This window comes from Symphalangus syndactylus, chromosome 3 (assembly GCF_028878055.3).
Source record: "Symphalangus syndactylus isolate Jambi chromosome 3, NHGRI_mSymSyn1-v2.1_pri, whole genome shotgun sequence".
In the NCBI taxonomy this organism is placed as follows: Eukaryota; Metazoa; Chordata; class Mammalia; order Primates; family Hylobatidae; genus Symphalangus; species Symphalangus syndactylus.
This window is the reverse complement of record NC_072425.2, coordinates 77902814-77929168: the sequence shown is the minus strand read 5'-3', so window position 1 is coordinate 77929168 and position 26355 is coordinate 77902814.

The window sequence follows — 26355 nt, the reverse complement described above, 5'->3', positions numbered from 1 at the left end:
AATAACCTGGGTAGAAGTGCTTGTGCCCTGCCAGCCACAGCTGGTACTCCACATGTGGTAAACTGGAACTGTCTTCTCAGTTCCTACAGCCTTGGGTTCAGATTCTCCCTAATCCAGATGACCACCATCTCTCACCTGAGCAGAGAAGCCTCCCATTGGTCTCGCTGCCCCAGACCTTCCTCTTTCCAGATATCAGCCTGATAATTTTCTCAAACTGCAAACCTGATCATGTCCCTCCCTTGTCCCAATGACTAAAGGGTAAGATCCAAATTCCTTAGCAAGACACCCCAGGCACTGAGGAGCTGAGTCCCCTCCATTTCCACCTTGACTTTTTCCCCTCCCCCTCTAGTAGCATTGCTGACCCACTTGCCTTGTTTTTTCACTGCACGGCTTTGATGATGTTGCTCTTCTGCCTGGAGCGTCTTCCCACATCTTCTCTGCCTGGTGAATTTCTACTTAACCTACAAAGCCCAGCTCACCTTCTCTGTGAATCCTACTTCCTCCCCATCATGCAGCAAATTGTCTCACTCACTAGACCTCCAGCCCCTAAAAATCAGGGGCAGCTTAATGCATGTTGGAAATGGCTACTCCTCACTTAATTACCCTAATTAGCTAGTTATATTCCCTTATATTTATGTTTCCCCATTTACTGAAGCTTTCCACGGGCCAGGCACTGAGATCCAGGGGAGGACCCTGAGGGTAGGACAAACATGAACACTGAAGGCTACAATGGCACAGGAACCAAGAGACCATGTGGGGTGCAGGAAGCCTCATCTCTAGAGTGTCTTCCTGGTTTACCATGCGCTTTCCTCCCTTCCCTTATTGGAGTCACCTTGTGCTGGTTTTAATAGCCTGTGTCCCTGAAACATGCACTCCCATACACACAAACAGACCCACACGTATCCACATGTACCTGCACATACATACAGAGACCTCTGTGTGTAGCCCCTAGAGCTACAAATGCCAATCTTGAGAATGAAGATTTTGCAAGTGCTGTGTGCCAAGCATGATGCCAGGTCCCCGAAAACACAAGACCCCTCTGGTTTCTCCCACTCAGCTGTGCAAGGTTCAGGATTGAGGAGCTCCGCCTGCCAAGGTCACAGACGTGGAACATGAGGTAACATCTATTTGAATGTAGGCCTGTAGGTCACCAAAACATATGCCATCTGCACCCCACCACACTGCCTCCTCCACAGCACATGAAGACATGAGTCTATCAACTATGACTCATTAGTACCCAGCAATATTTCCTCCTCCAGTTCGCTTCCCACTGCCACTCCAGTAACACTGCCCACAGCCCCAGAGCCACCTCTGGTTAAGGGGAGGGTCAGGACAGATGCTCCGTTCCACCACTACCATCTTCCAGGGTGCAGCCTCCTCACGGGGAAGAGGATTACCATGGCTAGTGGTGACATGGGTGGCTGTGGCCCCCAGGACTTCTCCCCATGACCTCTGCTCAGGACATGGCACGGACAGAGGTGAGGCGACCATAAACTGCCTCGGAAATGACTATAAACCAGCACCAAACATGCTGACAGCCCAGGGTGGGCCCACAGAAGGGGAAGGGCTAGGGAGTCCAGGGCCACAGGAGTCCCCCCTCCCTGAACCCTTGAGCACAGCCACCCAGGTGTAAAGGACAATATGGGGGTTCTGGGGATTCCCAAGCCTGGGCCCTAGAGGTGAGGTCTAGCAGGTCCCCCAGATATCCTCCCCCTCCATCCCCTCATCCTGTCTCACATATTAAACAAACAAGGAAACTGAGGCCCAGAGAGGGAAGGGGCTTGAGCAGTCTCCCAGGCAGTTAGAGACAGAGCCCAACTTAGAATCCATGTTTCTCTCCGTTTTTCCCCCTAGGTCTGTCTCTGACCAGCTATGTGACCTTGAAAGAGTCACTCCACCTCTCTGGGCATTGAAGGTTTACAACTTCTGACATGTTCATTCCAGAGAGTTGTCAGGACCTGACAGCCCTTCACCTAAACAAAACCCTCTACAGTCTACCAATATTCATATATCTCTTCTCTTCTCTGACCTCTGTAATACCTCTATGAGGCTGTGAAAATTGGTGCTTGTGTCCTATTATGCAAATGCAAATACTTGCTCAGAAAGACAAAGATCACACAGAAAGTTTGGGACAGAACTTGAACTAGCACCCAGGTCTCCCAAAGCAGTGTTCTTGCCATCACTAAGGCTGGGAATACATTAAGACTCCAAAATATAGAGAGTTGTTCAATGCATGCCATCAAGTTTAGAGCTGGCCAACCCCAGAATGCTCAGCAGCTCTGGGACCCTGGAGTGGAGGACTCAAGGCAGAGGGTGATGCCTAAGTCACACACATCTGAGCTCAATCCAAACTCCACTATGCAGCTGAGTGACCACACTTTATGAAGCTCAGCCTACTCTACTATAAAATGAAACTACAGAAGGTACCAAAAGGCTCAGGATGAGGGGAGAAATGCATCCTGAATGCAGGACTGCCAGGCAGGTGGTAAGCACTCATTAACTTTTGTTCCAAGCACACAAATCATATGTGTTTTTTCATCAGGTCTCCCCATGGTGTCTGGTCCATGGCTCCAGAACCAGGAAGCTTCTGATCAATCCTTATGCTAAATGATGGACAGATAGGTGGATGGGCAGTTGGAAAAATAAATGGATGGATTCATGGATTGATAGATTGATGCTGGGATGAATGGATGGATGAATAGATGGATGAATGGATAAGTGAATGGAAGGATGCTCAGAAGAGAAGACAGAATAAAACAGGGAGTCAAAATGAAAAGAACAAGTAGATGATTGAAGGATGGGGCTGATACATGGAAGAGACATACAAGATCCAGCCCTTCTGGCTCCACTCAACCCCACACCCATATACCTTGGGGTAGGACTGGCACATGCTCCAGATTATACCCTTGGACACCATGATGCTGCTGCAGAAGGTGTCATTGAACTGGGGCCAGTTGTGGCTCGGGAGGAATGTACTGAGAGCCAGGAGAAGGCCCATACATTGAAGCTGAAGCAAAAGATCTGCTCGTCTGCCAAGCTCTCCTCACCTGCCATGGCTGCCAGCCAGGCCCTAGCCCGTGCACCCCTGCCAGAAGGGGCCCGTGCCATCTAGCGTAAACATCCAGACAGGCTCACAGGAAGAGATGAAGCTCTTGGATCACTGCAAATCAAGGCTTAAAGTTAAAGGGATAGCAAGACCCCTTCAGCTCCAGACCCATTCCCTGGACCCACCAGTTCAGCAGGGCTGGAGGCAGCATGCTTCAGTGGACCTGTGAACCCACTCCCCACCCTCTCTCCTTCCCTTTGGGCCCAGAAGGCCTAGAGTGCATGTGTAAATCTGGGTGAGGGAGCATGCAAGGGAGGGACAGGGGGAGGTTAGAGGGGCTGGGCCTCAGGCAAGCCTGTGACAAAACCTTCTTTGCCTACTTTGGGGCTGAACTGGGTGAGCAGGTGATCCCACACTTTCTAGCCCTGGGAAGCAGGATACAATTTTGCAGCCAAAAGATGTTAGAATGCTACCAGAGGATTTCAGGATCCCACTGCCAGGCATTTCAGGATCCTGGATTTTAGACCCTTCAAGGATATGTGTGCATCTGGGATTCAGGCATGATAGTCAATATGTACTGGATGGTGACGATGCGCACAGCACCATTCTAAGCATGTTACAGCTATTAACTCACTTAAGGGATTCCATGAGGCAGGCATTGCTGTACCCACTTTGCAGAGGACACTGAGCACAGACAAGTAACTTGCCCAAAGTCACACAGCTGGAAATGGTAGAGCAGCTGGAATGTGAACCCAGAGGCTGTGCCCCTGGCCATAGGGCAATCCTGCTTTACGGCAGCATGAGGTTATGGGGGAGAGCTCTGATGGCAAGGCAGGCTGCCTGGGTTTAGGTCCTAGCTCCTCTACTGCGGGGCAACGTGGTCTTGATCACATTACCTGCCTGTGTCTCAGTTTCCTCCTCTGTAAAATGGGGATAATAACAGTACCTCCCAGGATTGGAGCTATCTCCAGGCCAAGGTGTAAAGAGGCCTTCTGCCCCTTTACGCTCTGTGCAGCAACCAGACCTGCTTCTAATGACCTCCTCTACTACCCCACCAAAACTCTGGTGAATTAATGTCCCTGTGGGGTATAAGCGACTGACAGTAACTTTCTCAATCTCCTTGCAGCCTAATCTAAGAAGGTGCCTTCTAAAGAATAGCATTCTAATGTGAAATTTTAGTCCTGTGAAAGGCTAATGGGAGAAATCAGATTCCTTTACAGGATTGCAGAAAAAAATAGGACAATTAGTATCTCTAAAAGAGAATGTTCGCTTGGAGTGTCGATGGAGTTAGGTGGTTGATACAGGATGAAAGGCTTTCATTTGGCTCCCTGACTTTCTGGGTTTGGGGATTTTGCTGTTCCTGGTCATTACCTCTTCCTTCCTGCCCAGCTCACACCAGCCCCTCTGCCTAGTAGTACTTCCCACAGGCCGTTTTTCTTACATTTTTTTAGACAATTAAGGTAAGCTCAGAGGGACTTTTAATATGCCAATCAATGTTAATAAACACAAGTCAAAGACAAGTGCTTTCGACCAACATTAATGAGGAAACAAACAAGACACAAATTCTTTTTATTGTTATTATTTTATTTTATTTTATTTTATTTTATTATTTTATTTTATTTTATTTTTGAGATGGAGTCTCGCTCTGTCACTCAGGCTGGAGTGCAGTGGCGCGATCTCCGCTCACTACAAGCTCCGCCTCCTGGGTTCACGCCATTCTCCTGCCTCAGCCTCATGAATAGCTGGGACTATAGGCTCCTGCAACCACACCCGGCTAATTTTTTGTATTATAGTAGAGACGGGGTTTCACCGTATTAGCCAGGATGGTCTCTATTTCCTGACCTCGTGATCCGCCCGCCTCAACCTCCTAAAATGCTAGGATTACGGGTGTGAACCACCACGCTCAGCCATTTTTTAAATTTTATTTTTTGCAACATCTTTTAGCTGGTATTATTAGTCAAATGACTAATCACAAATAAAATATATTTTGTGAAAAACCTGGAATGTCAGAAATCATTCTGGCATTTCAAGCAGTCATGTACAGGATCACCAGGATCAATTTATACACATGAACATTGAGGAGAAAACAGGCAAAACATTTAGAATCAGACTAACCACACAGTCTAGTATAAAACTTGGGAGGAGGAAGGGGACATTTTTAAAAAGTCAGAGAAGAACATTACCAGGAAAAAAATTACAAAACTAGTAATTATTTTACTTCATTAATATAGCATTACAAGGGAAGGGAAAGGAACATTTTTCAATGCACTAACTTCAAAGTTCCTCAAGAACAGCTGTACATTTACATAATTGTTTCAAAGAGAAAGCCTGTTAACTACAATGTTTGTTTAATGCTACAAGCTTACAGCAAAGACAGCAAATTCCCAAGGCAATGCTTCCACAGAATTATCATCTCAGGCTTCATGCAATGCTTACAAATCACTAACAGTTGGACCTAAAAGTATATTTTACAGTTTTGTATAAAAAAAGAAATACAAGGTTGACACACAGGTGTATTGAAGGCTGAGTAGTAATGAGTCTTTTAGCTTTTCTCTTTTTGAAGGGACAATATTTTTGTAACAACGCCCTTGAGTTCTTCTTACAAGTCACTACAGGGAAAGATATCTTTTATTACAACGCAACAGCAAGCTATAAGCAGCACACCCCCACAGTGGCTAACCCTGGACAGGATGGTGTAATACCCAACAGTGACTACCATCCTGCAGAGGAAAGACTGGTAAGATCAGACGAAAGTCTGACATGGGTAAAAATGCAGCTTTCAACTGTAATTCACAAGTAAAATTCCCAAGCAGTAAAACTACTGACACCAATAGTGAAAGTAATTACAAACGAGATTCCAGCAGTGATTTCAACCTAGCTTCCTCTTGTCACAGTTTCTGGAGGAGGTGAGACATGAGTAGGTCACTATGCAGGAAGGTTGATGGTGCGGCTCATGTGCCTTCCACTAGGCTGAATGGCCCATTATTCTGGGTGCTGGACACGGTGGCTGTCACGGCAGCACAGAGCTCTGTTTCAGCTGCAGCCTCTGCCATCTGTGCTTCCTTGAGTTATTCTTCTAAAAGTAAATTTTTGAACTTTCCAGGCTTCAATTCTATTTGTTACCATTCTGTCCTCTTTCTAGAAGCAGACAGCAGTACCGAATGCTTACCAGAGCCATTGCTGAAGGTCTTCTCTCTGGATCTGGAGGAATCATAACTTTTATCAACTCTGTAAACTCTCAGGACAGCACTTGTGGTATCAAGGTAACCTGGCCTGTGTGAATTCATGCACTGGTCTCTATTTCTGGAAAGAGGTTCAGCACCAGCAGCACATCTCCCTGGGTAGATGGGTATAATTCTCCTGCAAACCTTCATTTGCAGGAAAACGACTATCACCCTCTTCAAACTGTGGACTAGAGATCCTTGTTACACGTCCAAGATCACCTGTGTTTAACATAATTTTGTTGGATCCCCAGTCATCTTCGTATTCTTCAGAGGCAGCATCTGGGATTGAGACTCGAGATGTAAAAATACTACTAGATTTTGTATCCCTGTGAACCAAAGACATTAAATGAATATAGGTCAAGCCCCGGCTACCTTGCAAAAGGAGACCCTTCAACTCTGCTTCTTTGAAGTAACTCATGACTCCGCAGTTTTCACTTCAGAATCAGCTAAACTTCCACTATGACAATATTCATCCTGTGTAAGCACAGCACCATCTTCTGCCCAGGCAGAGAAATACGGAGCTGCATGAGGAAGCCATCCAGGCACTGCAGTAGAGCCTGTGTTCCTCTCAGAGCGCTTTGCTCACGCAGAATCGGCCTAAGGCTTTTCTGATCACCTAATGCGATGCATGCATCCATCCTCCCTCTTCACACAGTAAACACAGAACCAAAGCCTCCAGAGCAATTGTCTGCAGCTCATGAAACTGCTGCGCGCCGTAACCTCACGTTGCTCTCAGTCACTGCAGTTCTCTCAGCAGGCCACGTTTCATCTCCCAGCTCCTGAGCACTGGCTTCCATGTCTTCACCACAAGAGCTGGGATCAATCCCTCTAGCTCTGGAAAGGAAAACCAGGGGTTCAAGTGGCGGGTGGCAGAGCCAAAGCTTGCAGGAGGTCCACTGGGGCGCCCGGGATCCCTCAGAGACCAGCAGGGCCCTCCCCGCCCCGGGACCCCACAGTCCCGCGACGCCTCCCCGCGGCGCCCCCAGCACTCGCCAGAACCAGTGGCCCAGGAAGCAGGTGCCGCTGGCCACCAGGAGCCCAAGCACCCTCCCCTCACGGGTCGCACTGGGACCCGCTGCCAGGCCGGTCAGCGCTGGGCAGGGCCCCAGCAGCTCCTCAGGCTCCAGCTCCTGGGGCTTCTGAGCCTGACGTGCAAGGTTCCGCTCATCCCGCTCCCCGAAAAGGAGACGGAGACCCACGGAAACCTCAGCCTCTCTGGTGCTGGAGCCTGGGCTGCCAGAATGCAGCTCCGTGTTGCGGCCAGCGGCAGCCTCGCGCGCCCCCTCGTGGCCGTGGCCAGAAGTTGTCACACCCCATGGGCGGGGGCGCTTCAGCCCAGCAAGCGGAGGGCTGGGAGTGCCACCCCCATTCATAGACCAGGAATCAAAGCCCTTGGGTGGCAGGGTCTGGTCAAGATCCTCCCAAACTGAGCGGGGACAGAGACCAATTCAACCCCAGCCGCAGTGTATACAGTGTAGGCAGATCAGGACTTCAGCCATTCCTGAGACACACTCCCCTTGCTTCACCGGTACATGCCCGGCCCACCTTTCCCTTCCTCTCCAGGACCCACACCCCTTTCAATGAGTCGCTTATTTCTCTTAAACAAATAGGGGTGATAGCGGGTAACGTATCCGTAACAAGAAACTAGCAGGTGCTCAGTAAAATGGTCTACGCCGGCCCCTTCCACAGTCAAGGTGAGCATTAATGGCAAAATGAATCCACTTCCCAGGAGGTGGACAGTCGCCAGCAGTCCCTCCGCCTCCCTTTGGCTTTGCCTTCCCCCGGCCCCAACTGATGCACGGAAAGGGTGTGGGCGAAGACCCCATCACCTCCCAGCAGAGGGTGCGCTGCCCGCGGTTTTCGGGATCCTGGGCGTGGTGCCGTCCCCATAAGACCCTCAGAGGTGGGGTGGAGAAAGAGCACACCCATTTGACAGGTGCAGAGACTGAGGTCCGTGGGGGCGGGATAAGCGGTCCAGGGCGGCCAGACCTCTGAATAGCAGAGCTAGGATTCCAGCAGGTCCCCAGCCAGGCACTGGGTGAGTCCCTGCCATGTGGGGATCACTGAGGTGCAGGCATTCTGATAAACACCGGGTTGAGGAACTCATGCCGCTCCATCCTGACTTCTGGGGTGCCTTCTGGGACACAATACGGTAAAGGCTGTGCAACATGTGTGAGGTACAGTCTGTGCACGAAGCAAAGAGGGATAGATAGGCGTGGGGGTACAAGGACAGAGTCACCGTTTGGACCATTGAGAAGGCAGTTGGAGTTTTTCTGTCAGGGCAGGAGAAGCCTTCTGGGAACCCAGGCTGGCATGTGCAAAGGCATAGAGGCAAGCTCCCCCTGACACACGGCTGGAGGGGAAGCTCTAAGTGCTGCGCACAGGCTGTTCACACTGCATCCTTCTCCCTGGACTTGCTCCCCCCTACAGCACCTCCATCTTTTCAGTTAGCTATCCAGGCCACCACACTCACCATTTCACGCCCACATCCCGTGGGCCCCACATTTGAGAAACAAGAATTCAGTTGCTTCTCACTCTCCATGGCTGCTCATCACCTGGTCTGAGTCCCCATCCTCTCTCTCCCCCAACCTGGTCTCTGCTTCCATCCTTGACTCCTGAAGTCTCATTGCAACTCAATACTAGGTCAGATCATGTCACACTTCTGCGCTGGTGCAAGAACTATGTGGTTCCTTCAGTGCAGTGTCCACCAGGATTTGATATTCCCAAGGCATGTCTCTCACTTCTTTGTTCTCATTTTACCTTCACACAGGAAAATACTTTTTATTCTTGAAGTGTACTCTTACGTAGCTACTATTGGTAATGAAATCTCTGTGTTATTACTTTTGAAATCATTTTAATTGTCCTTACCCCCAAAGATATTTAGCTACATATTCAATGCTAGCTTGAATAATAATTTTTCTAAGCATGCTTTTTGACTTTTTAAAATTTAAGATGACATTGGATGATTTTATTACATACAGCATGATGTTTTGAACATTCCACATATAGATTGTTGAATGGTTAAATCTAAATCTAGCTAATAACAAATGCATTATTTAACATAGCTATCATTGTTGTTGTGAGAACACTTATCCACTCTAGTTGCAATTTTCCAGAATGCAACATATCATCAGTAACTGCAGCCACCTTGCTATACAATAGATTTCTTGAAATTTATTTTATCTCTCTAATTGTAACTATGTGCCCTCTGACCAACATCTCCCCATCCTGTTCCCCTCTCTAACCACTCCAGCCTTTGGTAACCACCGTTCTACTCTCTACTTCTATGAGACCAACTTGTTTAGATCCCTCATATGCATGAGATAATGCAATATTTTTCTTTCTGCACCTGGCTTATTTCACTTAATATAATATCCTCCAGGATCATCAATGTTGACAGTAATGACAGCATTTTATTCTGTTGTATGAATAAATATCATTCCATTGTATGTTTATGTACGTATGTACGTACATACATGTATGTATACAAGCATATGTAGAATACCATTATTCAAGTATATTATTTTGCATTTATTTTTATTAAAATTATATTTCTCCCTTATCTAAATGCTGATAAAAATATGAGGTCTTTTCAGTCCTTCCTCTTAATAAAAGCCAAAGTTAAAGGGCAGTTTCCCCATTTTTTAATGATTCTTTTTTCTTGCTGAGTTTTTTAGTTCCCTGCAGAGTCTGCAGATTACTGCTTAATCGTAAGTATAGTTTGACTTTTTTTCCCAGTCTATATAATGTCTGTTTCCTCTGTGGTTCATTGTGAGTTTTTTGCTAGGTTTTTCTTCTAGAATTTTATGGTTTCAGGTCTTAGATTTAGTCTCTAATCAACCGGGAGTTAATCTTTAGATATGGTGAGTTTCATTCCTCTACACGTGGCCACCCAATTTTCCCAGCACCATTTATTATGTATGTGCATGTTTTTGTCTGATTTGTCAAAGGTTGTTATCGTTTGGCTGTATTTCTAGATTCTTCATTCTGTACCATTGGACTATGTGTTTATTTTTATACCAGCAAAATGCTGTTTTGGTTACTGTATCCTTGTAGTATAAATTGAGTCAAAGGAAATATAAAGGAACGTTTTTGTCTTTCCTTTATTTTGAAGGAGAGTTTTAGCAAATATAAGTGTTCTTAAATAGAAGCTTTTCTTTCAATACTTTGAATATATTATCCCACTCTGCCCTGTCCTGAAAGATTTCTTCTGAGAATTGCGCTGATAGTTATGTGATGAGTTGATTTTCTCTTGCTGCTTTTAAAATTCACTTTTTGCCTTTGACTTTTGACAGTTTTATTAGAATATGTCTTGGTGTGAGGTTCTTCATGTTCAACCTACTTAAGGGCTCTTGAACTTCGTGAGTCTGGATGTCCACCTCCCACCTCAAATTCAGCAAATTCGCAGTCAGTATTTCTTAAAATAAGTTTCTATTCCTGCCTCTATTTCATCTTCTTGTTTCCACATAATGCATATATTGCTGTATTTGATGATGTTTTATAAGTTTCATAGATTTTTTTTTACCCTTTATCTTTTGCTATTTTTTTTTGTTTTTTGCACCTCTGACAGGATAATTTCAAGATACCTGTTTCCAACTTTGCTATTTCCTCTTCATGACTGAATCTGCTGTTAAAACACTCTATTAAATTTTTCAGTTTAGTCATTATATTCTTCACCATTAACATTTCTGTGTTTATTTTTATGGTTTCTATTTATTTGTGTAACTTCTGATTTTATTTATATATTGCTTTCCTAATTTTGTTTAGCTGTCTATATGTGTTCTCATATAGTTCACTGAGCTTATGATCTATAATAATTACTTCCAATTTTTAAAGGCACTTTGTCAATTTCTATTTCTTTAGGGTCCATTATTGAAACTTTATCGGTTTACTTACATTGTGTCATGTTTTCCTGATTCTTCATGATTCTTGTGGACTTGTGCTGGTATAAGTATGTCTGAGAAGATGGTCACTTTCTCTAATCTTTACAGGTTGGCTTCAGCAGGAAAAGTCCTTCACCATTAAGTGTGGCCTGGTGTTCTTGTTCGGTCAGGTGGTTGAGCCTGTTGATGGATTTGGCCACCTGGCAGTGCTTCATGGTCAGAAATGTCTGCTGGTTTTAATCCCCCTGATTTGATAGCTTTGTTCGGTGAGGCCACTCGAAGCATTGTGGAGCACACTGAGATTTGTATGCACCAGCCACTGAGTGCTTCACCCCATTTCTTTGGTCATAGTTATCTTCAAGTGGTCTAAGTATTAAAATTCTTCCAGTGTTCATTTTGAGGCAAAGCAGAAGTGTGCCCATCAGGCAGCACTCCCCAAATAGATGTTGAATATCCACTTTGATCTACTTTTCTCCCAGTGGAAAAATAATGGGCTGAGGGTATCCTTCTCAGCACAGTATTGTTCTGGATATGGAAGTGGTAAAACAAACAAAGTAAAATCATTCCTCTTATCCTTTTTAATGAGTCTGTGTTTGCTTTTGAGCTCTTTTGGGTGTTGCAATCTCACACTGGTATTTGGAGTTCTCACAAAAGCATTCTTTCCTGTAGGTAGTTGCCAACTAGATGTTTCTTCAAGGGAATCAGGGCTAGGAACCTACTACTCCACCATCTTACCAGACTCCCTCTACACCCAACCACTTCCATCTCTCAATCTCTCAATAATTTGTAAAATAGGAAAATCCAAACATGTCTAGAAATCGTTACTAAAACTAATAGATGAGTTGAGTGAAGCCACAGTATATAAGCCAAATACATGAAAAGTCAATGTGTATTTTTATAGACTGTCAGTAGAAATCGAATCTTACCCTGAAAAACCTCAAGAAAGTACTGAGGAAAATTAAAGAATACCCAGATATAGAGCTATCATGTTCACATATCAGAATATTCAATATAATTAATATGTAAGTTTTCCCCAAATTAATATACAGCATCAACATAATTCAGTAAAATTTCAGCAAAGAGCTTTGTAAAACTTGATAAGCCAATTTTTAAAGTACATTGAAAATACAAAGAACCTAAATTAGTGAAAACAGTAATGAAAAACAGTCACATTCAGAGACATATTATCTGAAATAAATACTATAAAACTAGAGTATTTACAACAGTGTGTTATTACCTAAGGAAATAATTATAAATAATTATAATAATATAGGAAGCTCAGGCATATATATATATATACACACACACATACATATATAAACACATACATATATGTGTGTGTATGTAGATGTATGTATTTATACACATATATAATTTTTTATCAATGATTGTATAAAGAGAATTCAAAGGGAAGAATAGATATTTACATAAATATTCTTGGAGAAATTGAATTCCCATATGTAATTGTGTAAATATTGATTCATCAAAGTACATCTAAAAATTAACTTCAAATGAATTTGAGATCTAAGTGGAATAGAAAAAATTATATATTTTGTATGAGAAAAGCATAGGAGAAATGTATTGTGACCCTGGGATAAGAAATGGTTTCTTAGATAGGATACACATGCAGAAAACATAAAATAAAATGTATAAATCTACTCTTCATAAGACACTGTTAACAAATAAATTGACAGCCATAGCCTGAGAGAAATATTGAAATACATATATTTAATAAATATTGGTATTCAGATTTGTATGTACATAATTCCTATAACTCAGTTAAAAGAAGACAAATGACCTGACAAACATTAATGGTCAAGGTCCCTTAGCTGCTGATGGATAAACACGTGGTGTGCCCATACAATGGACTATTTCTCAGCAAATAACAAGTAAGAAATTACTGATATGTACAACTTGCATGATTCCAAAGGAATTACTATGAGTTAACAGAATAAGACACTAAACACTACATAAATGTTAATATCACAATTATGTGAAATTTTTCAAAAGGCAAATATAGTAAATGAAATATAATAATTTTGTCACAGGCATCATGTACAAGGAGATAATTTAATGAGAAGGACCAGATTGAACTTTTCGTGGTGATGGAAATGTTCTATGTCATTTTTGTGGTAGTGATTATACAGTCACATGTAACATATTTTGAAATCATAATGTGTAAAATTTTACAAACCATTCATACTTGATGAATTTTAAAGAATGTAAATTGAACTTCAATAAAATTATTTCAAATTATGCTATGGAAGAATGTGTGGGGCAATTGGAGAATGCTCAAAACATAGTGAATGTCTGCAATCATTTAGAAAAAACTTTATTTAAGTATTTATTGAAGTCAAACAGATGTTTCCCCTGTGACTAAGCAACGTTCCTGTAAATATATATCCATAGAAATGCATCCTTATAATCATGGCAGCTTTATTTATAATGGCTAAAACGGGGAATGTATCCAAATGTTTGTCAACAGTAGAATGAATAAATTCTAATATAGTTAGGAAGATTTTTTGTCTATGTATACGTAGCCACACAACTAGCTCCTGTATATATTTTATATTTTAATTGAAATGTTTCCCTTCCAGTGGAGCGTTGCCTGTCCACACTATCTACAACCACCCCTGCCTACTGATATACTTTACCCTTTACTATTTATAAAAATTGAAAGTGTTATACGTTCTTCTTTGTATCTGGACCATATTCACCATGAAGGATGTAGATAGAATCCATGAGTGCAGAGGGGTTTCTATGATACCACAGATTTATTTTCTCTGGAGACTAGAACAACTCCTGACACATAATACAACCTGAAAACATCTGTTGAATGGATGAACCAATGAAAGAAAAGAACATGACACATCTGTGTCTCAAACATGACTCAGATCACAAGGGCAATGGAATGAACCAAGGGATCTAAGCTAAACAGTCTCTCCAGTTGCAATGAATGGACGCAGTCAAGGCATAAGCTGGCAACATCAGCTAAAACTCTTCATTGTTTGGGAGTCATGTCACCTCTTACCCCAGAAAAATGGCTCCTACAAAAGATCAATTCTCAAAAAGCACCTGTATGCCATCAAGAACAAAGGGATGATCCAAACCAAACTGCTGTGTGTGTCCTTCAGATTTTCCTTTGATCCACTCCAGGATCATGCAACAAGTTTTTAGGGTGGTGATGTCCTAAAAATGCCCATGTCAACTGAAACCCTGGGTTTCTGGACATTCCACTGAAAACCAGCAGCTTGAAAGTAGAAGACCATGCCACTTTAGAAACGTAGAACCACATGTCGCAAGTAAGGAGAGAAGCAGCAAGAACATCATAAAATTTTGAAGAAGGGAAAGAAACCTTATGTGAACTCATGTAAGACAACCAAGGATATCTTGAACAAGAGGGACAATTTAGGCAATCAGAAATGATGTTTCATTTACACTTATAATTTGTGGTTGAGCCTTTGCTTTCTTTTCTTCATCGTGTGTGGAACACTATGTACCTCAACCTGAGGTAGACAAAGAAAATGTGGATAACCAGTAGAAAAGCTTTGTACACAACTGTTCCTACTGTGATATTTCCCAAAAATGAAATTAGAAAAAACTTCCCTCTTCCTCACACTCCAAGACAGATCTTGCCCTGTCTTTCTAGGAGGCATAATAATGACAGTTCAGGAATGGGATTTATTACATACTTTTCCAGTAACCATGTCTGAACCAATGAGTAATCTATTGGCAGCTTCTTCACACACCACACTGGATCACCTGAAGATCATGTAGGTAGAGTCTCTGGTTTCTTAGATATGGAAATACTCAAATTTTAAAAATCTCATAAACACACAATGAAAGAACCACTTTGGATCTAGATCTGGGATGCTGGGAAGTCCCTGATTTCAGCCACCCAAGATATGCTCAGTCATACTTCTGGAGGCTTCTTTGTTATTGCTGAGAAATACCCCATAATATAAGCATGCCACGATGTGTTTATCCATCAGCAGCTGATGGACCCGCCCTTATTGTCTGGTCATTTGTCTTCTTTTAACTGAGGTGTATTCATTTCTTAGATGATTATTATATTTTAGAATATTATTTAATGTAATGATTGTTGAAAACATCAGTTAAACAATCCTGTAAGAGTCTACTTGCATATCTTTCTAAGAAGGAAATCACATGTAGATTCTTATTTTTTACACTACAAGCAACAGGGTGGATCTATTAAAAACCGTATTATTGATGATATAATATTTAACTCTATTTTCAAATTAGTCTTAATAATATTTACTGACATAAAAATAAGGGAATTGTTGCTTGCACTCCGAAGTAACTTATAGTGCCATTGTCCTTCTCTGTATTAGATATGTATGGTTTTAAATGATGGCAAAAGTGTAATAAATGAAATACAGAATACTTGAAAGAGGCAAGATGTACAATAATATGAGAAAACAAATATTGAGGTTATAACATTTTTTGGCACAAGGTCAGATTTTTATTTATAATTTTAGCATTTATTGCAGGCAGAACTTGTGTTACATATTGTAGAAGACAGAAGAGTAAATAAAATAAGCACTTCTTTTCTTTTTTTTGTTTTTTTTTTTTTTTGAGACTGAGTCTTGCTCTGTTGTCCAGGCTGGAGTGCAGTGGCGCGATCTCGGCCCACTGCAATCTCTGCCTCCCGGGTTCATGCTATTCTTCTGCCTCAGCCTCCTGAGTAGCTGGGACTACAGGCGCTTGCCACCAAGCCCAGCTAACTTTTTGTGTTTTTAGTAGAGATGGGGTTTTACCATGTTAGCCAGGATGGTCTGGATCTCCTGACCTCGTGATCTGCCCGCCTCGGCCTCCCAAAGTGCTGGGATTACAGGTGTGAGTCGCCGCACCCTGCCAATAAGCATCTCTTTTCACAGAATATTATGATGTATCAAAGGACACATACAGGGGAACGTCAGACACTGGGGCCTATCAGGGGTTGGAGGGTGGGAGGAAGGAGAAGATCAGGAAAAATAACTTATGGATCCCAGGCTTAATTCCTGGGTGATGAAACAATCTGTACAACAAACCACCATGACACAGGTTTACCAATGTAACAAACCTGAACATGTACCCCTGAACTTAAAATAAAAGTTTAAACAAAACAAAACAAAGCAAATGGATTAATGTCCCAAGAAAAGCTTGTTAATTTGACCTGGGGCTCATATGCTGGTCAGTGTGCCTTCAACATTAGTGGTTAATTTATAGAGAAAGTAAACTTACTTATTTCTCAAAATCAGCCCTTACACTCTCATGTGCCCACTCTTCCGTGACAGTGCCTGGGTATTGAGGAGATGAATAGTTTTAATTTCTGGCCCTGTGTCTCACAAACGCACTTTATTTTGTTTGGCATCTTCTACTGGGTCTAAAGGTGAGGATTTAACCACTGTCAGTATTTAACATTCAGCAGAAACTTGAGTTCTTTTTAGGCCCATGAATCAAAGCCCTGCAACTTAACCATACAAGGGCTTTAAAAGAACACATAGAAAGTTACACGGATGTAATAACCTTAATTATTTTAAGAAGTTTTTTTTAAAGGAGGTATGCAGCTTTTAAAAAATCTTTGTATCTATCTTAAGAATTAAATGGGAGGCCAGTTAGCCTGACATAGTTCCCAGCTTGACTTTTACCTAGGCTATGTGATTTTGGTGTCCCAAGATTCATTTCCTTTTCACAGAACGAAGCAGTGACACCCACTTCAATGGGGCTGGACCTTGAAAACATGATGTGTTGGGAACACAGCCAGGCCGAAAAGGCCACATAGAGTCTGATTCAATTTATGTCAAATGTCCAGAACAGATAGATCCGCAGAGAGTGTGGAACCAGGGGCTGAGGGATGGGACCCTCAGTGGTGACTGGGGGCTGATGGATGGGAGGGATGGGGGTGATAATGAAAGGGTATAGGGTTTTATTTTTTGAGATGATGAAAATGTTCTAAAATTGTTTGTGGTTATGGCCGCACATATCTGTGAATTTACTAATGAACATTGAATTTTAACTTTCAAGTGGGTTAACTGTATGGGATGTGAATCGTAGGTCATTAAAGCTGTTTTTCTTTATGACGATGGTTACACCATTGTGTTTAGGCTGAGCCCTGAGGGAAGACCCTGTGGACAGCCCAGGCCTCCCGGCTGCTGCAGCCCCACAGAGTGGAATCCATCCTCAGCTCCTGCCCATCAGTCTCCTGTGCTGGTTTCCAGGTTCCTTATTTTATTTTTTTCCACACACATTGTCTGCTAGGGTTGCCAGATAAAATACAGGATGCCCATTTATCTCTGAATTTCACACCAACAGTGATTAAATTGTTAGGATGTATATGTCCTAAATATTGCATGGGACATACTTAGACCCAAACATTATTCTTTGTTCATCTGAATTCAAATTTAACTGGGCACCCTGGATTTTTAGATGCTCAATAGAGCCTCCTTGACTGGACCCCTGCTGGGTGGCATGCACCCAGGGCCCAAGTCTCAGAGATTGTAGGACTCCAGAGGCAGGTGGGGGAAGGAACTGGGCTGGTGGCCATGCCCAAGATAGAGATGGTGGCTGCAGGGGTGGACACACCACCAAGAGACTTTGGGTGCTGAAGCTTCCTGGGACTCAGCTGGGCCCTCTGAGACCTGGGACGGGGCAGAAGGCCAGCACCCCCCACCTGCAGAGCTGGCTGTTCTTCTGCATTTCTTCCAAGGCTCTGCAGCTGAGAGCTCCAAATCAGCAAAGATGCAGTGGGGTGGTGTGTTAGTCTGTTCTCATGCTGCTAATAAAGACATACCCGAGACTGGGTAATTTATAAAGGAAAGAGGTTTAATTGACTCACAGTTCAGCATGGCTGAGGAAGCCTCAGGCAACTACAATCTTGGTGGATGGCAACTCTTTACAATGTGGCAGGAGAGAGAATGAGAGCCGAGCAAAGGGTTAAGCCCTTTATAAAACCATCAGATCTTGGGAGAACTCACTCACTATATTGAAGAAAGCATGGAGGGACCACCCTCCTAATCTAATCATCTCCCACGAGGTACCTCCCATGAAACATGGAGATTATGGGAACCACAATTCAAGATGAGATTTGGTGGGGACACAGCCAAAACATATCATTTTTCCTCTGGCCCCTCCCAAATCTCATATCCTCATGTTTTAAAACACAATCAGTGCCCATGCCTATGTCCTGAATGGTATTACCTAGGTTTTCTTCTAGGGTTTTTTTGGTTTTAGATCTAACATTTAAGTCTTTAATCCATCTTGAATTAATTTTTGTGTAAGGCATAAGGAAGGGATCCAGTTTCAGCTTTCTACATATGGCTAGCCAGTTTTCCCAGCAGGATTTATTAAATAGGGAATTCTTTCCCCATTTCTTACTTTTGTCAGGTTTGTCAAAGACCAGATAGTTGTAGATATGTGGTATTATTTCTGAGGGCACTGTTTGTTTACATTGGTCTATATCTCTGTTCTGGTATCAGTTCCATGCTTTTTTGGTTACTGTAGCCTTGTAATATAGTTTGAAGCAGGCAGTGTGATGCCTCCAGCTTTGTTCTTTTGGCTTAGGATTGACTTGGCGATGTGGGCTCTTTTTTGGTTCAATATTAACTTTAAAGCAGTTTTTTCCAATTCTGTGAAGAAAGTCATTGGTAGCTTGATGGGGATGGCATTGAATCTATAAATTACCTTGGGCAGTATGGCCATTTTCACCATATTGATTCTTCCTACCCATGAGCATGGAATGTTCTTCCATTTGTTTGTATCCTCTTTTATTTCATTGAGCAGTTGTTTGTAGTTCTCTTTGAAGAGGTCCTTTACATCCCTTGTAAGTTGGATTCCTAGGTATTTTAGTCTCTTTGAAGCAATTGTGAATGGGAGTTCACTCATGATTTGGCTCTCTGTTTGTCTGGTATTGGTGTATAAGAATTCTTGTGATTTTTGCACATTGATTTTGTATCCTGAGACTTTGCTGAAGTTGCTTATCAGATTAAGGACATTTTGGACTGAGATGATGGGGTTTTCTAGATATACAATCATGTCATCTGCAAACAGGGACAATTTGACTTCATCTTTTCCTAATTGAATACCCTTTATTTCTTTCTCCTGCCTGATTTCCCTGGCCAGAACTTCCAACACTATGTTGAATAGGAGTGGTGAGAGAGGGCATCCCTGTCCTGTGCCAGTTTTCAAAGGGAATGCTTCCAGTTTTGGGCCATTCAGTATGATATTGGCTGTGGGTTCGTCATAAAAAGCTCTTATTATTTTGATATACATCCCATCAATACCTAATTTATTGAGAGTTTTTAGCATGAAGCGTTGTTGAATTTTGTCAAAGGCCTTTTCTGCATCTATTGAGATAATCATGTGGCTTTTGTCTTCGGTTCTGTTTATATGCTGGATTACATTTATTGATTTGTGTATGTTGAACCAGCCTTGCATCCCAGGGATGAAGCCAACTTGATCATGGTGGATAAGCTTTCTGATGTGCTGCTGGATTCAGTTTGCCAGTATTTTATTGAGGACTTTTGCATCAATGTTCATCAGGGGTATTGGTCTAAAATTCTCTTTTTTTTGTTGTGTCTCTGCCAGGCTTTAGTATCAGGATGATGCTGGCCTCATAAAATGAGTTAGGGAGGATTCCGTCTTTTTCTGTTGATTGGAATAATTTCAGAAGGAATGGTACCAGTTCCTCCTTGTACCTCTGGTAGAATGCGGCTGTGAATCTGTCTGGTCCTGGACTTTTTTTGGTTGGTAAGCTCTTAGTTATTGCCTCAATTTCAGAGCCTGTTATTGGTCTATTCAGAGATTCAACTTCTTCCTGGTTTAGTCTTGGGAGAGTGTATGTCTTGAGGAATTTATCAATTTCTTCCAGATTTTCTGGTTTATTTGCATAGAGGTGTTTATAGTATTCCCTGATGGTAGATTGTATTTCTGTGGGATTGGCGGTGATATCCCCTTTATCATTTTTTATTGCATGTATTCGATTCTTCTCTCTTTTCTTCTTTATTAGTCTTGCTAGCAGTCTATCAATTTTGTTGGTATTTTCAAAAAACCAGCTCCTGGATTCATTAATTTTTTGAAGGGTTTTTTATGTCTCTATTTCCTTCAGTTCTGCTCTGATCTTAGTTGTTTCTTGCCTTCTGCTAGCTTTTGAATGTGTTTGCTCTTGCTTCTCTAGTTCTTTTAATTATGATGTTAGGGTGTCAATTTTAGATCTTTCCTGCTTTCTTTTCTGGGCATTTAGTGCTATAAATTTCCCTCTACACACTGCTTTGAATGTGTCCCAGAGATTCTGGTATGTTGTGTCTTTGTTCTCGTTGGTTTCAAAGAATATCTTTATTTCTGCCTTCATTTCGTTATGTACCCAGTAGTCACTCAGGAGCAGGTTGTTCAGTTTCCATGTAATTGAGCGGTTTTGAGTGAGTTTCTTAATCCTGAGTTCTAGTTTGATGGCACTGTGGTCTGAGAGACAGTTTGTTATAATTTCTGTTCTTTTACATTTGCTGAGGACAGCTTTACTTCCAACTATGTGGTCAATTTTGGAATAGGTGTGATGTGCTGAAAAGAATGTATATTCTGTTGATTTGGGGTGGAGAGTTCTGTAGATGTCTATTGAGTCTGCTTGGTGCAGAGCTGAGTTCATTTCCTGGATATCCTTGTTAATGTTCTGTCTCATTGATCTGTCTAATGTTGACAGTGGGGTGTTAAAGTCTCCCATTATTACTGTGTGGGAGTCTAATTCTCTTTGTATGTCTCTAAGGACTTGCTTTATGAATCTGGGTGCTCCTGTATTGGGTGCATATATATTTAGGATAGTTAGCTCTTCTCATTGAATTGATCCCTTTACCATTATGTAATGGCCTTCTTTGTCTCTTTTGATTTTTGTTGGTTTAAAGTCTGTTTTATCAGAGACTAGGATTGCAACCCCTGCCTTTTTTTGTTTTCCATTTGCTTGGTAGATCTTCCTCCATCCCTTTATTTTGAGACTATGTGTTTCTCTGCACGTGAGATGGGTTTCCTGAACACAGCACACTGATGGGTCTTGACTCTTCATCCAATTTGCCAGTCTGTGTCTTTTAATTGGAGCATTTAACCCATTTACATTTAAGGTTAATATTATTATGTGTGAATTTTGATCCTGTCATTATGATGTTAGCTGGTTATTTTGCTTGTTAGTTGATGCAATTTCTTCCTAGCCTCGACGGTCTTTACAATTTGGCATGTTTTTGCAGTGGCTGGTACCGGTTTTTCCTTTCCATGTTTAGTGCTTCCTTCAGGAGCTCTTTTAGGGCAGGCCTGGTGGTGATAAAATCTCTCAGCCTTTGCTTGTCTGTAAAGTATTTTATTTCTCCTTCACTTATGAAGCTTAGTTTGGCTGTATATGAAATTCCAGTTTGAAAATTCTTTTCTTTAAGAATGTTGAATATTGGCCCCCACTCTCTTCTGGCTTGTAGAGTTTCTGCCGAGAGATCAGCTGTTAGTCTGATGGGTTTCCCTTTGTGGGTAACCCGACCTTTCTCTCTGACTGCCTTTAACATTTTTTCCTTCATTTCAACTTTGGTGAATCTGATAGTTATATGTCTTGGAGTTGCTCTTCTCAAGGAGTATCTTTGTGGCATTCTCTGTATTTCCTGAATCTGAATGTTGGCCTGCCTTGATAGATTGGGGAAGTTCTGGATAATATCCTGCAAAGTGTTTTCCAACTTGGTTCCATTCACCCCGTCACTTTCAGGTACACCAATTAGATGTAGATTTGGTCTTTTCACATAGTCCCATATTTCTTGGAGGCTTTGTTCATTTCTTTTTATTCTTTTTTCTCTAAACTTCTCTTCTCGCTTCATTTCGTTCATTTGATCTTCCATCACTGATACCCTTTCTTCCAGTTGATCGAATCAGATACTGAGGCTTGTGCTTTATCACGTAGTTCTTGTGCCATGGTTTTCAGCTCCATTCGGTCCTTTAAGGATTTCTCTGCCTTGGTTATTCTAGTTAGCCTTTCATTTAATCTTTTTTCAAGGTTTTTAACTTCTTTGCCATTGGTTCGAACTTCCTCCTTTAGCTCAGAGAAGTTTGATCATCTGAAGCCTTCTTCTCTCAACTCGTCAAAGTCATCCTCTGTCCAGCTTTGTTCCATTGCTGGTGAGGAGCTGCGTTCTTTTGGAGGAGGAGAGACACTCTGAATTTTCGAAGTTTGAGTTTTTCTGCTCTGTTTTTCCCCCATCTTTGTGGTTTTATCTACCTTTGGTCTTTGATGATGGTGATGTACAGATGGGGTTTTGGTATTGATCTCCTTTCTGTTTGTTAGTTATCCTTGTAATAGTCAGGACCCTCAGCTGCAGGTCTTTTGAGGTTTGCCAGAGGTCCACTCCAGACCCTCTTTGCCTGGGTATCAGCTGCGTAGGCTGCAGAACAGCAAATATTGATGAATAGCAAATGATGTTGACTGATCGTTCCTCTGGAAGTTTTGTCTCAGAGGAGTACCTGACCGTGTGAGGTGTCAGTCTGCCCCCACTGGGGGTGCCTCCCAGTTAGGCTTCTTGGGGGTCAGGGACCCACTTGAGGAGGCAGTCTGTCCATTCTCTGATCTCAGGTTGTGTGCTGGGAGAACTGCTATACTTCAAAGCTGTCAGACAGGGACACTTAAGTCTGCAGAGGTTTCTGCTGCCTTTTGTTTGGCTATGTGCTGCCCCCAGAGGTGGAGTCTACAGAGGCAGGCAGGCCTCCTTGAGCCGCAGTGGGCTCCACCCAGTTTGAGCTTCCTGGCTGCTTTGTTTACCTACTCAAGCCTCAGCAATGGTAGGAGCCCATCCCCGAGCCTCGCTGCCACCTTGCAGTTTGATCTCAGACTGCTGTGTTAGCAGTGAGTGAGGCTCCGTGGGCATAGGACCCTCTGAGCCAGGCGCGGGATATAATCTCCTGGTGTGCCATTGCTGAGACTGTCGGAAAAGCGCAGTATTAGGGTGGGAGTGACCTGATTTTCCAGGTGCCATCTGTCCTTGGCTAGGAAAGGGAATTCCCTGACCCCTTGCACTTCCCAGGTGAGGCGATGCTTCGCCCTGCATAGGCTCAGGCTTGGTGCACTGCAATGACTGTCCTGCACCCGCTGTCCAACAATTCCTAGTGAGATGAACCCAGTACCTCAGTTGGAAATGCAGAAATCATTCATCTTCTGCGTCGCTCATTCTGGGAGCAGTAGACTGGAGCTGTTCCTATTCAGCCATCTTGGCTCCACTGCATGGAACAATTTCTTATAATTCCCTTTTGCATGGGAGGGGTGTTAGGGGATAGGGGCTAAGCAGAGTGGGAAAGTCTGCAAAGGGTGTTTCTGGAGGCTGAGACCTGGGAGCCCAACCTCACCCCTTCCTGTCTTTAGCCTTTTCTCTGTGATGGCCATGCAGACACTTTGTGCTCCGCCTGCCTTGAGTGTGTGCCAAAACTGGGCTGGCAGAGATGCCATCTACAGTCCTCAGGGTGGCCCTATGGCTGGCTGTTCAGACACCTGCCCATGGTCCACTGTGTGCCTGCACTGTGCAGGGCATGGGACATGTGCCCAGACACCACCCACGGCCTCCTCTAGTGACCCTCAGTGGATTTCTACAGGGTCTGGTGTGAGGAGGGCTCAGAAATTGCTTTAGAGCTGACTGCAGCAGGGCCCAGGATGGACACTGCTCCAATGCCCCATTTGGGAGAGGACTCTTTTGAATTATGGAGATCCAGTCTCTCCAGAGGGTTGTGATCCAGGCACAGGTACAGTGGCTGCACCATGCCATGATCACGCAGCAGGCCAACGATTGTGAGCCCCTCCTTCCAGTGCTTTGGTCCTAGGGTTGCCCCCATGGTAACTAAAGTGTCTGACTTCCCATCTGAGGACATAAGCCTTGCTGGTCAGGGGGCACTGGGACTCTGAGGCCTGTGTCCCCCACTGTCATGTGGGCCTGGTCTCTGTGGCATTTTGGTTTTTGGGAGCTTGGAGAGTGGGAGGCAGACGAGTTCATGACTAGTCTTTTGGCTTTGGAGCCAGAAAGCCTGGGTGCTCAATACAGACAATCTCAGGAGGATGTGGCCTTCCTGCCTCCTAGCATCCTTTTCCCTTCTTGAGATGGGCCCAGCTGCCCTCTGTGCAGGTTCTTCACTCATTCCCAGGCCCCTCCAGCAGGGACAGTGGGCCCTGCCCCCACTTCCTGGGCAGAGGCCTTGACTATGCCAATGCAACTGCCTGCTTCAGGTCCCTGGCTGGCTGACAAGATCTGCCAGGCCTTTTGCTGTTCCTTAGGAGCCTGGAGGCTGGGTAGGGTGGGGCTGAGGCCAGCCACCTTCTTGCTGCCATTGGAGCTGAGATAGAATCCAAGATAGCTAAGTAGGAAAGGAAGAGCTGGTGGGTGCTCATGGCTTCATGGAGCCCTGTGGTATCCACATCTGCCCTAGATCCTTCCTGCCTATGTACATTGGTACAGCTTGGCTTAAGCTGGTTTGGGTTGTAGTTTCTGTCCTTTGCAATTCCAACAATTGTAGCAGATGTACCCTCTGAGCCTCAGCTTCCACCCTTCATGCCTTGGGAAGAGGCTTTTCCTTGATTGGCAGTACCAATGGACAAGCCAAACCTCACCCAGGCCAACCCACCCTGGGGTGGAAAATTCCTGCTGACACCAGCCTCCCTGGGGCGGTCCCACAAGGAGGCCACCGACTGCCTGAGTCCTGGGCTGTGCCTGAGCCCTGGTGATTCAGGTATTGAGTGGTTCTGTCTGGGGGCAGCCCTGGTCTTGCTGAGAGGCAGTCTGGCCACAGCTAAGAGGTTCAGGGAGGCAGCCAGGGCTGAATCCTAGACAGATTGAACATGAGTCTGTAGCCCACTCACCACACAGCGGTGGCTCACTTAAACTTGGATGACAATAGCAGCTACCTGTCGGGGCCTAGGAAGACACTGCCCAGGTGTGGCCCTTCTCCTTCCCTGGGTAGAAGGTGTTGGGGATCTCTGTCCACTGAGGTCCTTGATTTTCACATCTGTGAGGTGAAGTTCCCAGCACAGGGGAACAGAACCCCTTCAGGGTCCACGTGGTGCCTGGGCCTTACTCACATCCTCCTGGGAGCAGCCTGGGGCTGAGGGCTTTGAGAGCCAGTGGAGAAGAGTAAATAATACCCCAGGCCTAGGGAGAGGCAAAGCCTAAACAGGATGCACTGGATGGCAAAATTCCATTCTATTTTGTGGCTTCAAGACTAGAATGGTCAGCCTGGCTGATGTTGTAGCCCATTCATCCTCTCCCTCAGCCCTGGCCCCACTGTCCATGGCCACAGGCTTCAGCTTATGCAGCTCCTCCTGGGAAGTTCCCTATCAGGATCTCATCCTTTAGGCACCTGGAAATCAAGGCCACCCACACAGCCCCAGGGCCCCGGGCTCACTGGACCCCAAGAGATTCAGAGCTATGGGGTATGGGACACAGGTTCACAGGCAGGCAGACAGAAAAGGGGCTCGACCTGGCTGTGGATCTCCCGGGAGCTGAGACGTGTCGGGACGCACGCACGCTGGGTGGGAACTGGAGTCTTGGGCTGCTAGGCCTTCCGCCCCCAGGGTGTGAGCTCAGCACACACTTCATGGCTCTTGTCCACACAGGAGCACTGGCTCAGATTCCTCCCAATGGAGCAGCAAGAAAATCTCTCTCAGCAGGGTCCAAGGCAGGACCCCCAAAGAGGCTGCCTCCAGAAACTGCTGAGAAATGAGGTCCAGGGACCCTCAGCCCTGACTGGCACTGTCAGAGGAAAGTCAAGGTCGGGCTAAAAGCCCCGTCCCCTCCCCTCAAGGGTGGGCATGAGACCCCGTCTCTCCTTGCCTCCGTTTCCTCACCTGTAGAGTGGCTGTGAGGAGGAAATTACTTTATCTACATGGGCTGAGCAGTTTGGAGGCACTGAGCTCTTGTGATGTGGATGTTCTTGTTGAAGGAAGGGCTTTTACAAAGGCCACTGCTGCAGGGCCCTCAGCGTCCCCATACACCATTCTTCCAGAAAGATCAACTCTGGCCATATCTCAGCACCAGACACCCCAAAGGGCCTGCCCAGTAGGACCTACAGTCACACCCCCACCCTGCATGACAAGGGACCATCTTTGAGAAGACCTTGGTCAGTGTAGCAGGGGGGTCAGGATGCAGTGACTGGGGGAAGATGATGGCTGGGGCACCTCTGTTCAAGAAGGTGTCCTTAGTCCATCTGCAGC